The 22,123-nt window shown below is 38.1% G+C and overlaps 1 protein-coding gene across 3 annotated transcripts in view; it reads left to right on the top strand.

Annotated features, from left to right (window-relative positions):
• The window catches only part of GNAL (G protein subunit alpha L), a 192,510-nt gene that overhangs the window by 113,681 nt on the left and 56,706 nt on the right, over positions 1-22,123 (top strand). The gene's annotated exons all lie outside the window — the stretch shown is intronic.

Genomic DNA, 22,123 nt, shown 5'->3' with positions numbered 1-22,123 from the left:
GCTTAACTCTGATGTATCTTGAGATAAAATATACATACTGGTTTTTTACGCACAAGTATCTTAAAAATCTTTCCTGCTGGAAGACTGAACAAACACAGCAGCAGTTCATAGTGTTGTCTCATCTTACTGTCCAAACAGAAAATGAAGGTCACTCTATAAGGAAAAATCATCTAAATCCATTAAAAACAGACAGTCTTGGCTCGCTTGAGCTGATACTGCTAAAATGCTTATTCCCTCGCCACAAAGAGGAATAACCAGGAAATAACAAGGTCAGATACTACGCTTTTCATCCCTTTCAGTTGCTGGAAAACACACTCAGCCTCAGCTAGTTTCCTCCCAGAATCACAGCCAACATGCCCAGGGCCTTCAGTTTGGAAAGGGTGGGGTCTTGGCCGCTGTGCTGCATGGCTGGATGTTGATGTGTTATACTGATTTACGTGCTGTATACTTCGTACATGATCCGTAGTCACAAGTACTACTACTACTGTATTAAGTATCATAACAAAGGGCAGGAGGAAAAAAGACTGTTCTGGATTTGGTTCTTACAGAGAAGTTAGAGAATGAAAATAGCAAAAAAAAAACCCATCTGTGCAGTGATGTAGAATAATTAGGATACATTTCTCAGGATGAGGGTATGGATATTAGATCTGGAGGTATACTAAAAGAGGATACTATAAAGATGTAAGAGCATTCCTGTTTCTGAATCTTAGGAAAAATGTAGCCCTAAGTAAAACTACCATATAAATAAGGTCTCGAGTAAGTCTTGTATGAGAAACTGAATAAAAATAAAAAAGTTATGTTCCATATAAAGGATAGTTACAATATTCCTTGACCATAGAAAATATTAATTCTTATAAACGGAATATCTCTTAGGAATTCTGTTGAAATAAATAGATTCCTAAAATGGGGATTCATGTCTTTATTTGACATTTGTCCCAACTCCTCATCAATCTTTTCAGGCAAAGCTAGAGTCAAGTTACAAAAATCAACCTTCTATTTATCATTGCAGTTTAATCATTTGCAAATTATCATTCTTACTGGTAGTGTTCATAATAATCTACTTCTGCAAGCATGTTTACATTCCACTCAATGCATTTTCCAGTTGTGTGTGTGGCTTATTTAGGAATTGCAGAAATAACTCCTGAGTTGAGTAGTCTGTGGAAGTTTTACAAAATGTTTGCCTTGCCTTCATGCAAGCATATATAGAAATCAAGATAGTGCCTACATTCTTATCATAGAATCATAGAATGGTTACAGTTGGAAAGGACCTTAAGATCATCAAGTTCCAACCCCCCTGCCATGAGCAGGGACACCTCACACTAAACCATATCACCCAAGGCCTCGTCCAGCTTGGCCTTGAACACTGCCACGGATGGAGCATTCACAACCTCCCTGGGCAACCCATTCCAGTGCCTCACCACCCTAACAGTAAAGAACTTCCTCCTTATATCCTATCTAAACTTCCCCTGTTTAATTTTTAACCCGTTACCCTTGTCCTATCACTACAGTCTCTAATGAAGAGTCCCTCCCCAGCATCCCTATAGGCCCCCTTCAGATACTGGAAGGCTGCTATGAGGTCTCCATGCAGCCTTCTCTTCTCCAGGCGGAACAGCTCCAATTTCCTCAGCCTGTCTTCATACAGGAGGTGCTCCAGTCCCCTGATCATCCTCGTGGCCCTCCTCTGGACTTGTTCCAACAGTTCCATGTCCTTTTTATGTTGAGGACACCAGAACTGCACACAATACTCCAAGTGAGGTCTCACAAGAGCAGAGTAGAGGGGCAGGATCACCTCCTTCGACCTGCTGGTCACGCTCCTTTTCATGCAGCCCAGGATCCAGTTGGCTTTCTGGGCTGTGAGTGCACACTGAAGCTGGCTCATGTTCATTTTCTCATCGACCAACACCCCCAAGTCCTTCTCCACAGGGCTGCTCTGAATCTCTTCTCTGCCCAACCTGTAGCTGTGCCTGGGATTGCTCTGACCCAGGTGTAGGGTATCATCTAGTGCTACTGCTAAATTGAGAAAAATGAAGCTTTAAGCTGCAGCTGAATTTTGATTTATTTTGTATGAAGTAGAGCTGACTTTTGAAGTGGCAGGTCAAAAGGGGAAAAATAATTTTATGGTAAATAATTATGGAATATTTTTTAATTAGTATTTTAAATGTGAAATTAAATTTGACAGTAGGAACAAAACATGATAGATATGTTTTGGCTTTTAGGATTAGCAACACAGACTATTGTGTAAAGTCATTCTCTTTATTTCTAATGTTACAAAATCAAGGATCATTTTTTAATTTGACTAACGATGATACAAATTGGAAAGTGAATACAAGACTATTCCAGAACCAATAGGGAAAACTTTAAGTGACTCTCACCAAAAATTACGTGTATTGCTTACCTGCTAGTTTTTGTTGGGATTTGGGTTTTGTCTTTTGCTTTGCATTCTTATCTTCTTTTATTTTTCAAGATGTACAGTATGCACTGGTTAAGAAGAGAAGTGTTAACCTTCAGCTGAAAAAAAAAAAGCCTGAATCCTGATAGTAGGCATTAAAGTGTTTTGCTAGACTTAAATAAGAAATCTCTGCAACAGGCTGACAATAGATTTTTGTTTATTTTCTTGCTTTATTTATTATTTGGAAATAAGGAAAGAAGGATTACCCTGAATTGGCTCAGTGAAATTGGATAATACACTAGGGAGTGTCCAATTAGTCATTCTAAACATACCTTAAAGCCCAGTGATAAAATGGAGATAGTCTAATATGTGAGCTAAGGTGAAATAAAGCTTACCCCATAAACCCGTAGCACAGGGAGAGCAGAACACTATAGGTACCAAAAGTTTAGGTTTGTGGGTTTTTTACAGAAAGCACTGATAGGCAGAAATGCATGTAGACTTTTCACTCCCTCTCAACTAGTTCTTTGATCAATAGACCTTTTTCTGTATCCTTTCCCATAGAAGAATGCCAAAGACGGGTAACTCACATGCTAAGATCCAGCATCATTTTTCATGTTATTAGCCATACTAATTCCACAGGGGCAATTATAGAATCAGCTAGGTTGGGAAAGACCTTTAAGATCATCAAGTCCAACCATTACCCCAGGACTGCCAATAGCAGCTATGAGCTCTTTTCTCTTAGTTACTGTAAGGGTGATGCTTAGAGTAGGTGCTGAGGCTGATTCACAGGGCAGACTCAGATCCATGATGAATGTTGGAAATCATGGAATGCTTCCCCCCCCCCCCCCCCCCCATTTTATTCTCTCTACTGTAGTTATTGGGAATTTGCTCCTTTCCTTATCAGCAAGAAAACAGAGTTGTGACATTCTCTATCAGGTTAATTGAATGTTCATAAAACTGCTAAGGAAGAAGAAAATAAGTTTTCAGTGACTGCATTCACTCCTGCATATTCTGAGAAGTTTTCACTTGTCTCCTGCTGTTCTTTTGTTTTCTCCTTGACAGTTTGCATTGTTAAAATCTGAAGATAGACCATCATAACCAAGCTTGCACATTTGTTCCAATTCCATTTAAATAGGTAATCAGATATGTTCCTTAAATTACTTACTCTCTGTCACTTTGTAGAATGTACATCAAAATACATTGCCTTGGGCTTTGATACTGGGCTGTCATTGTCTTACAGCCATTTCAACCTATTTATAAGCCTAGTATTATATCACGTTTTGATATTTGATTATTTGACACAGTGTACTTTAAACGAGCTGCTACAGATTTTGAGTTGCTCACACTGATATGGCTCAAGTGAAATACTTTCCACATTAAAGTTCTTTGTTGATTGAGAGGTCTTCAAGGAATCCAGAAATTGAATGAAGAAATGAAAGATTTTTGAATGCCAGAGGAAAAACAAAATAAAAATCACTCTTTTATGTAATACTTTGTTGCAAAATACTGTAGAAGTCACAAGACAGCATCAGTCAGGGCATTTTTATAATTGCTAGAGGGTCAGGAAACCTGATGTGTCCTTGGCAATACCTATTTATTTTTGTCCTAGTACTCTGCAGCTGAAGTGTTATGATTCTTTCATTAGGCTGTTGCCCATAGTTTCAGTGGTTTGGTGAATCTGGCTCAAATATGTAAAGGTTAATATAAAAAAAATATTTCATAAGCAGAACTTGTTTTTCAAAATCATCTCCAAAACCCATTATTGGTACATTTGAAACTTCTTTAGGTGGTTTTCTGGGTTTATTGCATGAAAATTTTGCAGGCAAATTCACATTCACTGTGTATTTTATATTTTTTCATAATTTTTATGGCTATAATTGCCTTTTCAAATTTGAATGCTAAGTCATCGTGGGAAAAATTCAGTGTTGAGGCCTAGTAATCCAATTTAATGGATTGGTAATATTCTAGGGATGTTTTTATTTTTTTTTTTTAATCTGGAGTTAACTTTTCTTATTTTTTCTGGCCTCTCAAATACATTACTAATTTTTCTATTCCTCGAGCTATGAATTCCTTTCTATTCTCTGTCTTACAAATATCGTTGCATCTGCTGGAGGATCCTGTTGTACTCATCTGGAGACGGTGCAGCTGTGGTGCGACACCATGTCAGTGTGAAAATCTCTCCCTGTTGAAAAGCCAAAACTTTTGGTTTTTGTTGGTGGGGTTTTGGGTTTGGAGAGGCTTTTTGTATTGGTTTTGGTTGGTTGGTTTTAGAAACATATGTATTTTGCAAGCAGAAGTGGTTAGGTTGTCAGTGACAAGGGACACGGCAGAAATATCCTCAGTTCATATTTATACTGTTCTTGAGTTGCAATAAAATAGCATAAAATCCAGCAGTATACTTAACTTACTCAGGGTGAACACACTAACAGGGACTTGTATAACTCCTGTCCAAAGAGTCATGCAGCTTTTCAATCAAATCACCTCTATGACGGGCCTTTTCAATAGTGTATTGTACTTCTGGCAACATCATTTGCTCATTACAGTTTGGTATTTACATTAAATACTGAAATAGATGTGATGTTACAAAAAAAAACATTTTTAAAAAGTCCTAATGGTGTGACAAATTCATAGAGTACATGGTCGAATCTGTTCAGAAAAAGTCAGATGGAGCACTGGAATTGATTACCCTAGTAGAACATTTAATAGTTTTCAGCTAACTAATAGAATAGTTAATAAAATGGATAGCAATACACTGGTTTTCCCTGTTTATCATTTTTTCAGTGATCCAGATAACAATAAGGCTGCTTAATAAAAAAAAAACCCTAATGCCTCAGAGAAAATAAAACTCATGGAAAAAAGGCAGAAGCAATCTATATCTCTTTCAGCAAAGAATTAAGTTATATGCTGGCAAAGACACATTAGGACTCGGTAATGTACTTTCTGTGGCTCTCTGAGTGATTTAGGCAAGATACAAAATCCCAGATAAATTTAGCCATCTAAAAAGTCAGTGTAATGATTTAGCATCAAACTGTGACATGTTTCAATTGCAACTGAAATACTTTGTGACCTGTGCCTAAGAGTCACTTTGGAAGTACATGAGTTCTCCTTACTGTTTATACTTAGTAAAAGCTATGGAAAAGAGTTTTCCGTGGGATATCAGTGTAGAACTTATTACTTAAATAACCTACTAAAATAGATTTTTTTTTTCATACATCCTAAGAAGTCCAAGTTGTTTTGTAAAGCCAAAGGGAGTGGTATCAGTTGACCCATTATTTAGTGCTGTATTTGATTTATCTCTGTTAAAGGTTTCGACTCTAAATCAAGTAAAACATAGTCTGTTCATATGCATCAAGTTGTGTTTTCCTTGGGCCCTGTCAGTGCCCAGACCAAGCCTGGACACCCCATCCCTGTGGTATCCCCATCCTCTACTTGTCACGCTGACCCCAGCTTGCAGCTCCTGCCCCAACACTGAGGCAGGTGGTGAGGTTGCCTGTGCAGATGCTGCCTCTTCTGGGGCAGTGGCCCTTGGAATGGAGTGGCAAGCATTTTCAGGGAGGTGCTCCATGTGGGCATTCACCCCATGGGGTGGGCACATGCCTCTGGGGAGTGAGTGTCCTGTCACCTTCTTGGGCATCCCAATGGTTTGGCCTGACAGCATGGGAGCCCCATGTCAGGCAAGAGATGCCTGGTTTGTTTTATGAGCCATTAGGGAAAAGTCAGTGCATGCATGAATAAAAGGACATAACTTTTCTTCTAAGAGTTTTAAGGTGTTAGTGCTGACACTAAATACTCTGGCTGTGGAAGAACAGATTGGATGTCTGTGCAAAATAGGTGTGTTAATGATACATGGGCTGATTTTAAAAGTGCTTTATTTCAGTTAGATTTTCATTTAGGTCTGATGAGGAGCAAATTAAGAAAGGTGAGGGAAACGTTTTCAGATTTTGATACTTTGGTTTATCTGTTTTCTTAATGTTATAAAAAAAGGACTTGAAGATGGATGTGAATACTTCTGTGTTTTATGACATGTAATCTAATGATACGGTCATACAGCAGCTGTTTTCTGTGAGGTATGTTATATGGTCTGTAGGTTTTCCAACTTAGTTCCTGGAAATTTTATCTTTCATTTTGCTAAGAACATTGTAAGTAGATACTGTTACAGTTGCTACATGGGAGTACAGTGAGATAGGGCAGTAAATTACATTTGGGAGTCACTAATGTGGCTATAAATCTGCAGACAGTAAATTTCAAAGCCAAAGGTTTGACATCGCATTTTAGAATGTACCAGATTTATACTACACTAAAGCACAGTAATTTCATATATACAGAAGGACGTTTTAATTGTTCTTAAAGTTGCCATTGGAATGTTTTTATTTAAATTAGTGATCAAATATATAAAGTTCTGTAACATTTAAAAATTGGTAACTGTGGATTATGTTTGCAAAGAGATATATTTTGAGGACTAAAATTTAACAAGGACAAATTGTTTTTATACATGCATGTATAAACCCAATGTAGAAATATGAAATAAAAAAATGTAATACGTAGAACTGATGAGGGAGCTTGATTGATGTCACCATTTCACCAAGAAGTTTAATTACCATTTTGTTCTAGTCACAAGGAGCATGATATATGAAAATGCGATACCATCTCTCAAGATAAATTCATATATGCTTTCCTTTGTAACTGTGTTGATGGCTCAAGGTAGTATAGCTATGTGTTCTGAGCAGAGGAGTTTTTCCACGGTCATAATCCTGCATTCTTTTTGCATGATGTAAATAAGCTCACTCCTATCAAATATTTTCATTCACACTAGGTTTCTGCTCTTACGTTGCTGGTATTTTGTAGGTATGAATTTCTCACACACCAATCAGGTGCAATTATTCTAGCAAGATTTTGTGATATACAACTCACCTCTGCTTCCAAGGGAAAAAAAAAAAAGAAAAAAAAAAGATTTGTTGGTTTGGTTTTTGGTTTTGTTTTGGGTTGGGTTTTTTTGTACATAAAAACTCTATCCTTGTGGCTGTTACCTAACAAAGATACTTACTCCGTTTCAAAGATTGCATTTATTTAATGATACTCCATCAAACTTTTGCAGTCCTTTTTCTCTAAAAAGGATGAAGGTTTTTTTGTTGCAGTTCTGTTTTCTACCATCTTTTTATGAACCTGATGCAATTTTTCTTTTGGAAATACTTAGTTCCTTCAAGTTACCTGGAGCCATTTAACATTTTTGATGGGCTATGTTAAGTCAGTTCAGTTAGCCATCTAATCTCAGGTATTTGTTTTAGAAAGAGCCTTTATAATTTATATAATGTGGCAAATACAGAAATACATATTCTGGCTGTCTGTTGCTTTCCAAAAAAACTGAAGTGTCTTTTGAATCTTGCCAGCCAGTTTATTCCAGTAGAAGCAGGTACGTTTATGTTGTTTAGCTTGGCACTTGCTTCTAAAGGGAAAATTACTTTTGCTATTCTCTTGATAATATGTATCCCTTAGTTTACCATTAGGAGTAGTAATGAACCAGACAGTAATTGTGTGTTAAGGGACTATCAACATTGACTTGTAATTTACAGATGTAAAATAAACAAATATAATCATAGATCAGTTATTGACAATGGATGATTATGTTTGTTTATGCTATTTAAAGGTTTCCTTGCACACCTACATTTTATTTTTGCGTGCTGCATTATGTAGCTATTACTGATCAGCTTGGGCAGTATAATTGCCCTCTTTTTTTTTACTAGGAATCTACAAATAAGGTATTGATAGGTATCCACACAGTCACCATCAACAGAAGTTTAAGATTGCTGTTGTACTAAAATGCTGGTTTTGCTAAGATAGGGTTTGGTCTGCTCAGGCTGTGTTGAGAAGACAGTTCTACCAACCCACTCAACAAGAGTGAATGACAATACTTTTCCAGTGCCTATTTTTGAGATGTTGCTCCGAAGGATGCAGCAGAGTACAAAACTGTCCTGAAAAATAAGTGGCAATAACTATCTTTCCTTGAGAAGAAATCAGGGAGGAATCAGGCAGGAATCAGGCCCCCTGCTTCCTTCTAGTATTTGTGTTAGCCTTGACTCAGCACTGCCGTTTAGGCTTCAGCCTATTCCAAAATTGAGTCAGTACTTGAAAAGCCTGGCCTCATCTGTGATATCTAAAGGTGCTGAGGGCTATTAGAGCCTTGCATGAGAGTTACAGTTTATGTACTTCAATAATAAAATCATCAGAAGGTTCAAATTAACATCAGGTCCTATTGGACTGGGTGCCTGAGGATGCAAAAGCAAAATACCCTCTAGCCCTGCTGAGATTCGCTGCAGGTCTGCAGGCTTCATGTGTTCAGTGCCATCACTGAAGGGTGGAGCTAAATACTGGGGTACATGGGTAAATATTAAGAAACTAGAAACTGCACAAATACAGTGCACTAAAGATCCAGTTAATTAAAATACTTGCTTATTCTCTCTGAGATTTCAAGATGGTTTCTAAAATGGCGATGAATGTGTTAGAGAATTAACTTGTATTTTTACAATGATTTCTGAGTGACAAAAAACGTAGTTTATATAGGGGGTGTGGGTGTCCTTCATTTTCTAACAGAAAAGTCACAAAACTTCATTATGCGGATCATTATTTTAATGTGAAGATAATTCTGCTCTTTATCCACATTTTCTTATAGTTTCTTGTAAATAAACCTGTGTGAAAAATTAGCACTCTAACAAAAGGATAATAGACAAACATGTTTATTATTTATTTCCTGGCTTACTTGCAGCATAAATAGTTTCAAAGTGTGATTTTGTAGAAAGCAAATCCTGAAAACTAAGTTTTAAACTGAATTTCCTCATCTTACAAATGGAATCTGTCATGAGGTTATCTGTATAAATAGCTTAAAATGTATATCCATTGTTTGTTTAGTTAGATTATATTGCATTCAAAATAAAACTAGATCTATAAAAGGTAGATAAGAAAGTCATAACTCAAAAACAGCAACAACTGTGTATGAGGAAAGCACTTGATGTTTAACCAGATGTGTCATACACCCAGTGTGACTGATCAAAGAACTGGTTCTCCAAGTTCTGTTCGACTGGTTCTCCAATACCTGTTTGTTTTTTTCCTGGAAATAAAGCAGCTTTTCCTTTTTATACTTCAAAAATTATTGTTTACTTTAAATTTAGATATTTTCCATATATATTGAACTATTTCATAGTGTGTTACAGTTTGGGCTTGGTATAACTGATACACAATTTAACTTCTGGTTATTTACATATATTTTTTGGTTTAACTGCAGAAAAAGTCTTTGATGGAAAGAACACTCTTTGATGGAAGAAGACTCTTTCCCTCACTAGTTAAATGCATTTCAGCTTGAAAAATGAAATCTCTTTCAGTCATTTACAGAAAACAAGAGATTTGAAAAACCTGTCTGTGGAATGGAGTTTCTCCTAGAAATTTAGAGTTTCAGGAACAAGTTACTTCTCTATTTCATTTTGGAGTCGCTTGGCTATTGTAACAGAAGGGCAACAAAAGTCCTTTTCCAAATTGTCTTTGCATTGTTTTCAAGGCCTTACTCACAAATTGCATGTATCTATCTGAGGTTTTCTGTCCAGATCTGATTGAATTAAGTTAGTTCGTGTTTCTCTTCTGCGAGGTATAACATCCAGTAGCTCATTTTTGTTCATATATACAACCAGCCATCTTGTGTGGAGGCTGCTGCTGGCCTTGTGGTGGCTCTGGCAGGCTCTGTGGCACTAGTAGTATCTCACGGAGGATGGACGAGAAGGTACAGGGAGGCTCTTTAGGGATTTGCATGGTGGTCTTGCCTCAGTTGCTGTAGGTTGAGCAGGTTCCACTATCAGTGACTTCAAACGCAGGAGTTCTATGTTTTGCTTCAGTAGGCAACACTTCAGGTGGTGGCAGTTTGATTTTAATTAATCCAAAGAAATGTATTTCCCACCATTTCTGAGACAAACAAGAATAATTTCATTCTGTTTAAGGAGCTCGGGCAATATTTCCCTTTTAAACTGAGGGAATTACCTGGTTTTATTATTTCACTCATTTCAATTATTTTATCTCATTTCTCTGATTTAGCATCATGTATTAAGATTCATAACAGTTATTTAGCAGTCACGAGACACTAATCATCTGTTTACAGTATTGATCAGCAGCTCTCATGTTAGATTACATTTGAAGTGAGAAGTAATCCTACAGAGATTAGTAAATAAAAGGCTGGGAAGAAAGGGAAGAAGATAGTTTGGGCTATGTAAAGTAGTTTTTTCAGGTACCCTGGAAATGTTTGCATCCCAGTAAGTTGGACCCCTTTAACAACTTCTAGCTCCGAAATTCCAGCAGAATTTCCCATCCACAAGTCGTTCATTGTCTCAGATCATCTTTATTCATAGAGATTTCTGTTCCTACAAATACAGATTTCTTTTGACTTCTAGGTAGTTTCTTAGTTGCAAGAATATTTATGGGCTAATTAAAAACACGGGTTCTGATGCCTCAATAGTTTCATTTGTTGTTGTATATACATTCGCTCTATATTATACTTAATAGGATGTTATTACCTCAGTTCTTAAAAATTATGTGCTTTACAGAATGGAAATTGGGAACTAAAACTAGGAATTCAGATCTTACTTTTCTGAAATCACTAGCTAAATTTCTTCTGAATTAGTCACAAAAGGTTGATTTGTGGGGCTCATCAGCACTAAATTCATGGGAGCTGGCTAGAAGGTAGTTGAAAATTATATAAAATGTGTCTAAGATTTACTCAATAATTTCTGTTACTTTTCAGAGCTTTATTGAAACACCTGAGTCTTAATGAATAATAAGGTACAGTAGTTCTGCATCTATAAAAGCTGTGAGCATATGCCTTCAAGCAATGGGGTTCCTTTAAAGTATATTACTTTCAGATAGTCAAAATTACTAGCTCCTGCGGTCATATCCACAGTTTTTTCCCAGAATAGCTCTTAAAGGCAACAGCTGTCAGAGAGAAAAGACACGAAGTTTTTCATTTGGCATACCTATATCTGCATTCATGGTTGTTAATGTCCAAAGATTTGTTTGCTGAAACTCCATTTAGTTTAGTCACAGAGATATAATAAAGACTTGTGTTTCCTTTTCCTGATATTATAAATGTTTCAGAATGAGTAAATTACTATGTTGAAGCTAGTCTGGTTTTTGCACATGGATGAGGACAGGAAAAAGTGTCAATGAAGAGAGATAAAGTTGAGGAATTCAGATAAAACTTGTGCAGAGGAGTAGGAGGCTAAATAGATCTGGCAGCAGCGGGCTGACTTTTCCATTACTTTCCAATTTAATTATGAGAGTTGCTTAAGTTGTGGATGCTGCCTGTTAGTCACGTGGTGTTGCCAGCGTTTATTTCCGAATCAAATCTATAAAAGGAAATGAGAGTTCTGTGTCCTTGCAAACCGCTTGTCTGGTAGGAAGTCACTTACAAATAATAAAGTGCGTACTACAGCGTTAAATAGTTCCTTGATGTATGACCTTCAAAACTGATTTAAGGAAAATGGCTGAAGCTATGAATAGTAAAAACTTTTCATACTGAAAGAATTATAAGCTGTAGGCTTGTGTTTTTTCAGCTTGCTCAATGGTTGTCTTCACTGTAAATCTGTATTTACAGAAGCAGCAGGGGGTGGTTCCCTATGGGCAGTGGCAGGACAGCTGCCTGAGGATGGAGAGAGCCGCCTCCCTCAGCTTTGTACTCCACCCGACTAGCTTCACTGGGGGTATCCCCACCATCTGAATAATGAAAACCAAGGCAGCCTTGTAATAAGAAGGGCTGGGAGCACCACAGGAGTAACTAACAGGGGGTCAGGTTCTCATCGTGAAAAGGTGACAAAGTGCACTTTAGCTTTATATCTTCAAAGCAGTGGGCAAGAATTAACTGCATGATTTTCACTGCTCAGGGAAATAATAATCCAACAGAGGATCTTAATTTTTTTTTTTTTTTGGTACTGATTTGTGCCAGAGTGCATTGTAGCACGGAAAATATGACTGCCTTGCTATACAGCTAATAAAAAATATGATCTGATACAATGCTATTCGGGATTTAAATCACTGGGGGATTCAGATCCAACTCTGCCATGTTACAGCATGTAAGTTATTATTATTGGCTTGTGTTTTGAAAGAAAAAAAAAACCCTCTTGGTAATATTCCTGCTGTGAAATGCCTGAAGTTTCCCAGTTTATAATACCTGTGTTATAGCAGTACTTCTCACTTCCATAACAGTCCCTTCATCAAGGATTGTGGAGGGGTTTGTACATATTCACTGGCTGGATGTTACATGGACTTCTAAGAAAATGAAGTATGATGTTTGTTGGAGTTTGTTACACAGAGGCCCAGGATTTAAATGATTGCAGAACAAGAAGGAATAACAAAACTGCTGTGAGTTGATTTGCCATCCTCTACTCTCAATGGATTCTGCTCTGTCTAGCCTTATCTAATTAGATAAAGATTCAAATTTTCACATACAGAATCTATACACTTTTGCAGTGCCATTACTGCTCTTAATAAACAACAAGCAAACATCTCCCAGTACAGGTGACACATGGGTTATGTGTTTTTCAGTAATTTTTCCACATTGAAAGCTCAGTGCTCTATGAAGACAAGTGCAGAATCAGCATCTTGATTACAGTGCTGAAGCTCCCACTACTGACTTTTCTCATGTCATGACAGATTTCTGATTCTTCTATGTGGTCAGTACCATTATGTTTTGTATGTTCAGCACCTGCAGATTTATCTCAAGCTTTGTTATCATCTGTTGTCCACAGAAAAATTCTCCTTGAGGGACTTACAACAATACTTACCTTTTTCTCATCTTAAGTGCTGCAGAAATACAACGGGCAGCAATGTTGCAGGATTGTGTAACACACCTGTAGTGTCACAAACACTTTGAAAGGGTTTTCCTTTATTTAAAAAAAGAAGAGCTTTATGTGCATTCAGGAAGAGTTCCTGACATAGACAAAACCAAAATATCTTCAAGGAAAATAATGTGCATGAGCTTTACATCCTCAGCAGAACATGGTTTTTAGGCACTCCATATACTAAGTAATTTGCTTAAATAATTTATCCTACTTTCCTTAGTAGAGAGTTTGATGGCCCCCTCAAAAGAGCAGGTAGGCAGCAGCATTCAAGGATTTGTTATGGCAGACTGAAAGTTGAAATACAAAATTAACATGGAAACTGGAAGGCTGAATCAAAGAGTTTTGGTTTAAACATGATAAAAGCTTCGTTGTCTAGCTTGGGGGAAAAAAAGCCACTATTTAACAAGTATTGAAGAAAAAACATGGAACTGCTCTTTATCTTCAAGGCCTATCCTATCATCAGTGCCAGCCACAAAACACTGTGGAAGCACAAAATCATGGGTTTATTTTTGGTTTTGCTAGTATGATCTAAAGAACTTTCAGACCTTTTCTTAGTGTTTGTCACATATGAGTTTGAAAAATGTATTAATATATTTCTCAGACTTTTTTGATGAGTTCTGTGGTCTACAAAAGTGAACTTGTTGATTTCTATAAAATAAGTTGGCAGATGGAACATGTTTCTAGCAGGCAGAAATAGAACTGCTAAGGCAATCAGGCTGATAACTGTACACACTTCTTGGAAATGTAGTGTAGAGTAAAAGCTTAAAAGTCAAGTCACAAAAATAGTTTAAGTAAGGGAAGTAGAATGTACTGTGCTGGTTGCACTCCTGGTTTTTTAACATTGTCAACAAGCTCCACAATTCATATGCTTTGTGTATCTGTGGTGGCTTGTGGTAGCTATGTGAAAATGGTGCTTTTATACCTTTATAAATGCTGTTTGTTTCCCTAGCTTCTTCCCTTACACCTCCAAGTTGAGTAAAATTCTCCTAGGAGTTAATAAACTTTTTTTTGCTTTTGATTTTGCTTTCTTGGAACATAAGGTGCCCTAGCACAAGTATTTACCATCCACCCATGTTTGGTTCTAATGAACTGAGGTCTGATCGTTTTTAAGGCTTTTGCCTCCAGCCTAAAAAAAAAGCAAAACAAGTCCAATGAACAGGAAGAGATGATAGATTGGATGCATTATTCTGTAACTCTCTTTGATGGATCCAAAGTTAGGTTTCGGAGGAAGGTTAGAGGCCAAAACTGCTGCTTTGCCTATCAGAATGAGTCACTAACTAGCAAAGTAATTGCATTGATTATTGCACACCCACAAATTTCAACAGAAAATACCTTGCAGGGGGTGGAGGTTGTACTTTTCCTAAAGGTTTATCTATAATTAATCTACCATAAGTGCTGGTGCTTTAGTAACAGGTCCTTGCGTGCCAGTTGACCAGTCCTACAAGGTTTCCGTGTTTCTTGTGATCTTGTTTCAGTGATAATGCAGGTTTTGACACCACTGCTGTTGAAGAAATTCGAGTCATGTATTCTGCTTTTGTTTTTCAACTGTAATTCTCTTTGCCTGTCTTTGTTGCTGGCATTAGGAGTTTAAGCAGCTGCATTTTGTACACCTACAGCAAAACAGTTCCCTTGTTAGGCAGAACATTTCATAAAGGATTTAAGAAGTGAAGCTGGCTGAGCCATAGGGGACACTTTTGTGTTATAAACAAGAAGCTCATTATCAAGAGACTGTACTTGTTTGTGGAAGAGGTAACTGAACAGGCTTCCTTCTCTCTTGGGTGTCTTACTTGGTACCTCACCCCATAATTTCTGCATTAAGTCCATTTAAAAAATATTGCTCCTGCAGCTTATAGTTGCGTTTGATAGATTTTGGGGGGTGAAGAGTACTTCTAATAGAAAATGAGTTGCTACATTTGGTGCAAGCAAAGCAGTAGTAGTGGAGGCACTGGGGCAAATTGTTGCTCATGGTCTATTCTGGGTTTCTTGTAGCATCAGTTTACAGCGGCCTCAATTAAACACTGGGTTAAGATTTAAGTTTAAAGGCAGGCCCTGAAAATTAAGATTGCCTGTGCAGCGCCTTTGTAATTATACAGCTTTGTAGATTTTTCTTTTTCTGTAAGGCCTTGAGTCTTGAATTGCAGAGAAAAGCCCCAGCAATAGAAAATAAATACTGTACCAAAAAATGGCAGTAAAGGGTTGTTTAACTTAAATTCATCTCCTTACTGCCTGCTTGATTTGTTGTGTAATGTAGAAGTACCTTATCTTAATTCTCATCGTTCACCCTGAAGCCCCAAGAATTACTCCATTGAGTTTATTCGCCCAGCAAGTTTGCATTATCACTTTTATTATACATTATTTGTAGTATTGCCATACATTCTTAAAACAAAAATTAGGTGTTTTATTCTTTGCTACATACTAAAAAATCTTAGCTTAGTTGGATTATATTATGTTGAGCTACCATATATATCTTAGAGAAGGATAATTGTGTGTGATTTAAAGGCTTAGAGAGATTAAGAAACTACTACATTTAGCAATACCATCCTATTTAGAGATTCTTACATAGGGTAAGCATGATGGTGGACCATAGAAATGCACTGTGTCAGTAGCCTGTATGGAGAAAAGTTGTTTTTTTCCTTTGACCAGATTTGTCACTCTCTAGTGATTCCATTAATCATTGTGTTTAAAAACACAGATTTTTTTCTGTTGGATTTCCCCTCCTTCTTAGCAATTATGTTGTAAAGAAAGTTAAATTTCAGGCAGAACCCAGTCACAACAGCAATGTTGGGTAAGTTTGTTTCTGATTCCAAATGTGCAAGCCTTGAATTAAAAAAGAAATTAATATCAAGAAAAAGAAAAGAAAACAAACAAACAAAAAAACCCTTAATGGTTACAGGAGTCTGAATATCCAAGAACTGTTTGCAGTGAGTAGACTGTAGAGGCTTGCAAGAGAGTCTTGGAGCTGCAAAAGTAGCTTTTGCTTTATCCTGTTAAATTCCAGGTTTTACTTGGCTGAAATACAAACTTTTTAAAATTGCCATTCTGCTGTTACTTTACATGGCTTATACTACAAAACCTGACAGAACACCAATAGGCTAATTGGATTTGTGGCATCTGTTGCAACCATTGCAGCAGCCCCCACTCCTCAGCACCCCCAGCAGCTGCAAAGCTTCTGGAGCACGCGGGGACAGCTCGCCTGAGCTTCCTTTTGCCTTCCCAAGGCACCATATGGAAAAAGGATTCCTCACAGCTATCCAGGAATTGGAGAAAGTGCTAGGTTAGAATCCTTCCTCCTAGTCATCTCTTCCAGACCGTGTTGCTGCCCATCCTCTCCCATAACAGCACAGCATCCTGCTGCTTGCTGTTGGTGTCACACTCAGCTGCTTGGGCTGCAGGCTGGTGGATCTGGTTCCATTTCAACCTCAGATGTGGTACACAGAAAAGGATGCTTGAAAGGATATTGTTTGGATTGCAGTCAAACATGTCACATTTAGAAAACCCTGAAGATAGTTTGCCTATGCACCCTTAATTTGACTCCACTGGGTGCCATCTTTATGGTATTACCATGAGATAATGACCCATCAGTTGTCACTCTTCTGTTGCGCAAAACTTTTCCATGATTGAGTGGATGGGAGACAAGCACTACCTATATACCCCTGCCTGTGCATTGGGAAGTACAGGGAGGGTACATACCTCCCTTCCTGTATGAATTCTGTGGATCATCTTGTGCTATATTCCTTGAGTGTTTGTGAGATACTGGGGGGGGGGGTAATTTTAATGCATTGCCTGATTTTACTTTCTGTTTGGTTAAGTACGTGAGAGAAGAAGTAGTAACTAAAATTCAGAATAGAAGTGATGACTTCATTTCACACCCACAGTGGTAGAACTATGAAAATGTGTAACGTTTGCCGCTTCCTTAAATGATTGTAAGAAATTGCCTTACAGTCCTGAAGCTTAAGACAGTAAGAGCATGAATTTTGGCTCAAGGGAGATCAGTCTAATTTCACATTGATCTAAGCAGCTGTTTCCAGGTTTACATATATTAAGAAAAGAAACATGTGGAATAGAAAATACAGTGCAGTCTTCCACATCCCAGTTTCTGGGAGACTGAAGGGTGACATCAGGATAGCTATTGAATATATGCTCCATCTGGAAGGAAGACAAAAAGGAATCTTAATAGAATAAAAATTGTGTTCCTGACCTAACATGAACTTCCATGGTTTGTACAGCAATTAGATGAAAAGTTCTGTTTCCAAAGTATATAAAGATTTGCTCATTGTTTAATCATCTCTAATATTTATTCCCAATTTAGGCAGCTGAAAAGTGAAACAAGTCCGTTTTTTTAGCTACTTGAAAAATTTTTGTAAGAGGTTTCTAAGGTAACCTAACAATAAATAAGTTTATTTCTAAACTAAGGAAAATAAAATTTCAAGAACATGCTGTAACTTCTAGTAGGACAAAGTTTAAAAACTGTGCTTTGCTGTTTTCATAGAATCATAGAATAGTTAGGGTTGGAAAGGACCTTAAGATCATCAAGTTCCAACCCCCCTGCCATGGGCAGGGACACCTCACACTAAACCATACCACCCAAGGCTCTGTCCAACTTGGCCTTGAACACCGCCAGGGATGGAGCATTCACAAGTTCCTTGGGCAACCCATTCCAGTGCCTCACCACCCTTACAGTAAAGAACTTCCTCCTTATATCCAATCTAAACTTCCCCTGTTTAATTTTTAACCCGTTACCCCTTGTCCTGTCACTACAGTGCCTAATGAAGAGTCCCTCCCCAGCATCCCTATAGGCCCCCTTCAGATACTGGAAGGCTGCTATGAGGTCTCCACGCAGCCTTCTCTTCTCCAGACTGAACAGCCCCAACTTTCTCATGCTGTCTTCATACAGGAGAGACTTAACTGTAGTGTGTTTGTTATCTCTATTGGTTTCTTGGAATGTCTGATAGAGGAATATATTCCCTCTTTTTTTTCCAACCTAAAAATTACCTTGGAATAGGTAAGTAAAGATATTTCTACAAGATCTTTTTAAACTATAGTAAAAATAAATACCATTTACATCAGTGATATCAGAGTATTTCTACATTTATGTGTATCTTATTTTGTTCTGGGGGGTAGGGAAAGGAATCATAACCTGCTTATATCACAATATTTGAGAGTTTGTGTGTTGCATCTTCTTTTTGATCACATCAAAATTTTGGCATCGTATGGTCTAATGATTGCTGTAAATTCTTAGTTGACTGGTGTAAATTAATGTATGTAAAGTAAAAAGCACCTGTAGTTAATGAGACCTGTAAATCATGAGATCTGAGGTATCATCATTTACTTTTCTATTGCTGTAATTAAATACAACATAAAAGTATATCAGTGGTTTTATTTCTTATGTATATTAATAGGTGCAACTATTTGTTTGCCTCTATCCCTAAAGAGTTTGGGTGCTGTTGGGTGAAACAGCTCTGTTTTGTTTGGTGTTCATAGATGTGTCATGATGTAGGTGTTTCTCTGCTTTCAGGCACAGTACGTGATTCCTCGTTCTCTTCAGTATACTAAATATTTTCAGTAGACTTTGGTGACTGATCTGATAGAGGTCAGCTGCATCTGCTTGCAAACCAAGCGCATCAGATGTCCCTAGTGATTTTCCATGTTGCTGTTTTCTCCCGTCCCAGTTAAGTTTTAAAGGACCTGGTTTATGACTTTAAGAACTTATGAATAGCCACTTCCCAGATGTCAGACCCATAAGAAAATCTGAGTTTGGCCATCTCAAAATGTAAGCTGCTACTGTCACAACTTACTCTTAAAACCTTGTTTGTGCTTTACTGACCAAAACTAATGTTTTGTATGTAGTTCCCCAGCCCACAGAAACACTAAAAAAAGTTTTAGTCCATCTTTATAAGCTGGAGCAAATCTGAATTCTTTGTTCTTTGAATTAATCCTGTCTCTTCCCTACAACAAGCATTGCTACCCCCAGGATATTGCAGCTCCAAAAGCAGGTAACTTAGGTGGGGCTTAGCCCAAAGTCCACACCTTTATTAGCTCACTGGTGCTTGCTTGCCAACGAGGTGACCATGACGTAACCATGGTGAGAGGAATAGATGACAAACATTGGGGTCCGTAGAAACGAGTCATGGGAATTGTGCATCTGGAAGCGGATGCTGGAAACTTGTTAGGCAAAAAGGGCTTAGTTGCAAAGGTTAAAGCTAACGTGGTGACTGCTATCTGGATGTTGTCCTGCAATGCAGGGTAGGTTGGGATCTAGACATATTTGCCGTGTGCGAGCAGGATCCTCCTATGTGCTTGACTGTATGCAGTGGGAGTCTCCATCAGCTGAGGAGAAAAAACCCTGAAGAACTTAGAACAGACGAGAAAGGGGTTAAAAACAAGTGTGAAAAGTTGGGTTGTGGTACTTGGTATCTTGAAATGGAGCAGGATTTTTCTGGAAGGCTTTAGTCACCTGGGATAGAAGGATCGGGTAGCTGTGTGGGAGGCAATTTGCAGGCAAGTGTACTCCTCTGCACTAGATCGGTACATTTTAATGAGGTAAGTATACTTGCTCCATTTTATAGGATTTGCTTTGGACCAGAAGTCTGGAAGTCATTTTAAATAGACTGCTTTGAGATACAATGGTCAGGTGGAACTGTTTGAAGGATGTATTATGGAAACGCTGTATTAACAATATATTTGTAGGGTCTCAGAAGCTGAGCTGAAAGGATTGGCTCTGTTCCAGAAGAGATTTTTAAAAGTAAATAAAGCTCATATGGAGGATGTAAAAACAGAAGTGATGTTGGAAACTACTGTAGCTCTGAAGTTTTATTTATTTATTATTTATCTACATCTGCAGCTACCTCTCAATCCATCCCACCCTGCAGAAAAGGATGCTTTCATGCTGACATCCTTCTCCTCTTCCCATCCCCTTCCCGTAGGCTATGTGGGGCTGAACAGGGCCATTTTTTAGATGTAGATTCCCCTCAGAGATGGCTTTCCAGTGGGTGGGAATGTCCACCCACCAGCGGTGAGGAGGGGAAAGCAGCCGCACTGTACTCAGCACCTGAACCTGCAGCAGCAAGCACCTGCAGAAGGAACGGCTGAGGCTGTATGCTGCTGTCCATTGAAGGGGATGGAAAAGCTGGGTCGTTTTGTCCCAGGACCCTGACACTTATCCAGAGCTCGCTATTTCTATTGAAAAGTCAGTGACTTTCTTTGCACAAAAGATTGCAACAAGTGAGATGCATTCAGCTGATGCCTTGAGTATCAGTCGAGCATAAGCTTCAAGTCTGTTTTCTAGTATTTATCATTTTGGCTTTTCCAAAAGTTCTTTTTCTCGTAGTCATGCTCTTTGTTATACATACCCATTTTCTCCTGCTTATTTAGTTTGATATCTTGTCCTTTCTTGAGCCTGTTTTTCTTTCCTTCTGATGTAGGAACAGAGTTTATAATAGCCGTAGCATAACTTCAGAAGGTGGATCTGCAGTGTTTTAAACAATCATTACATAAGTCATTAAAATAACAAAGGCAAAATAAACATGTCCTCCTGAGGGTGAAGAAATACATGCCAAGGCAGTATAAGCATCTGCCAGTCTAGCGTTGCTTCCTCTCTTCTCCCAAGGCTTTCTGTGAAGGTTTTTCATGCCTGCTTTAACATCATCTTTTCTCTGAAGTTCTGAAAACGTCTTAAAGAATGGCATTCTCTCTTTCGATTGTGCACAGTATAGTTAAAGAGAAAAAAGCATTTCTGAGGTGATTCAGGACTCTGTAGCCATGTTCAAAGCTCAACTAAATAATTTTCAGTACAAGTTTGTTCTGAAACTCTTGTCTTGCGTTTTGCTTCTCCCTGAAAAGGTCACCAGCAGGGCACAGGCTGAGGAGCAGATTGTCACCTTCAGGGTCACTTCGCAGGGGTGGCGTGCAAGGTTGGGAAACCCATACAGAGTAAAAGTGAACTCACTGTGCTGCTAAGATCTTTTGCTACAAACTGTGTGTTTTGAGAGTTTTTAATCCTGAAAAGGTGTTGGGAGGGACTGGCAAACAATTTCAGAAAGTTTCAGAATTCTGATATTTACACAACATCTTGGCAGGCTCATGAAGTGAATAGTGGTAGAACACCTATGTTACGCAGAACTGACTCTGATGATTAGGTAGCAGAGCTGAAGGACTCTGATGATGAGGTAGCAGTACTGAGGTGTTAAGAGATTACAAAGAACTTCTGTGTTTAAGTTGACTTACTACCTTAACAGTTCAGTTTGCCAGAGGAAAGAGCCATATAATAAAGGAAATAGTAATTTGTCTAACCGTTCTTCATTTGATTTTAGAAAGTAGTAGCTGGAAAAGCTCAGTTACAGCTTGACTTAACGAGCAATGATAAAACATAAAATGGACTCCCAGCTTTAAAACAAGCTGGAGTGTGTGAGGCTCTACAGCAGGGGCTGGAGGGGCAAAAGAGCTGGCAGGCAGGATGTGTGCGTGCTTTTTACAATAGAGCTATGGCTTCACCAGCAACAGCAACAGCTTTGAGTCCTCTTTCAAATAATTCCGAAATAAGCTTGCTGGCAGGTATTTTTGGATTGAGTTGCCCAGGATAGCTGCTAGGAAAAGCACATTGTGCCAGGTGGCTGCTTGGAGGAAGCGGAGTTTAGCAGAGACTCTGAAAGTCTTGCAATCACATTATTATATTGCATGAGAAAATACCAAGCAGCAGAAAGTTGTGTTTTTCAGGAAAAACTACATAATCTTTTTAAAGTTACAGACTGGCTCTTTCTCAGGGAAGCTAATGTTTATAAGTTGAGCAGCTTTATGCACCTTTTATGCCTTTTCCATGACAGAAGGTTAAATCCAGTTAAAAAAATAAGTGAATGTGCTTCTAGGTAAT

This window comes from Pezoporus wallicus, unplaced genomic scaffold, assembly GCF_028554395.1.
Source record: "Pezoporus wallicus isolate ANWC-B61680 ecotype Strahan unplaced genomic scaffold, APGP_CSIRO_Pwel_v1 contig_227, whole genome shotgun sequence".
NCBI classification, from domain to species: Eukaryota; Metazoa; Chordata; class Aves; order Psittaciformes; family Psittacidae; genus Pezoporus; species Pezoporus wallicus.
Note: the sequence above shows the minus strand (reverse complement) of the source record. Positions and strands in the feature narration are given on the sequence as shown.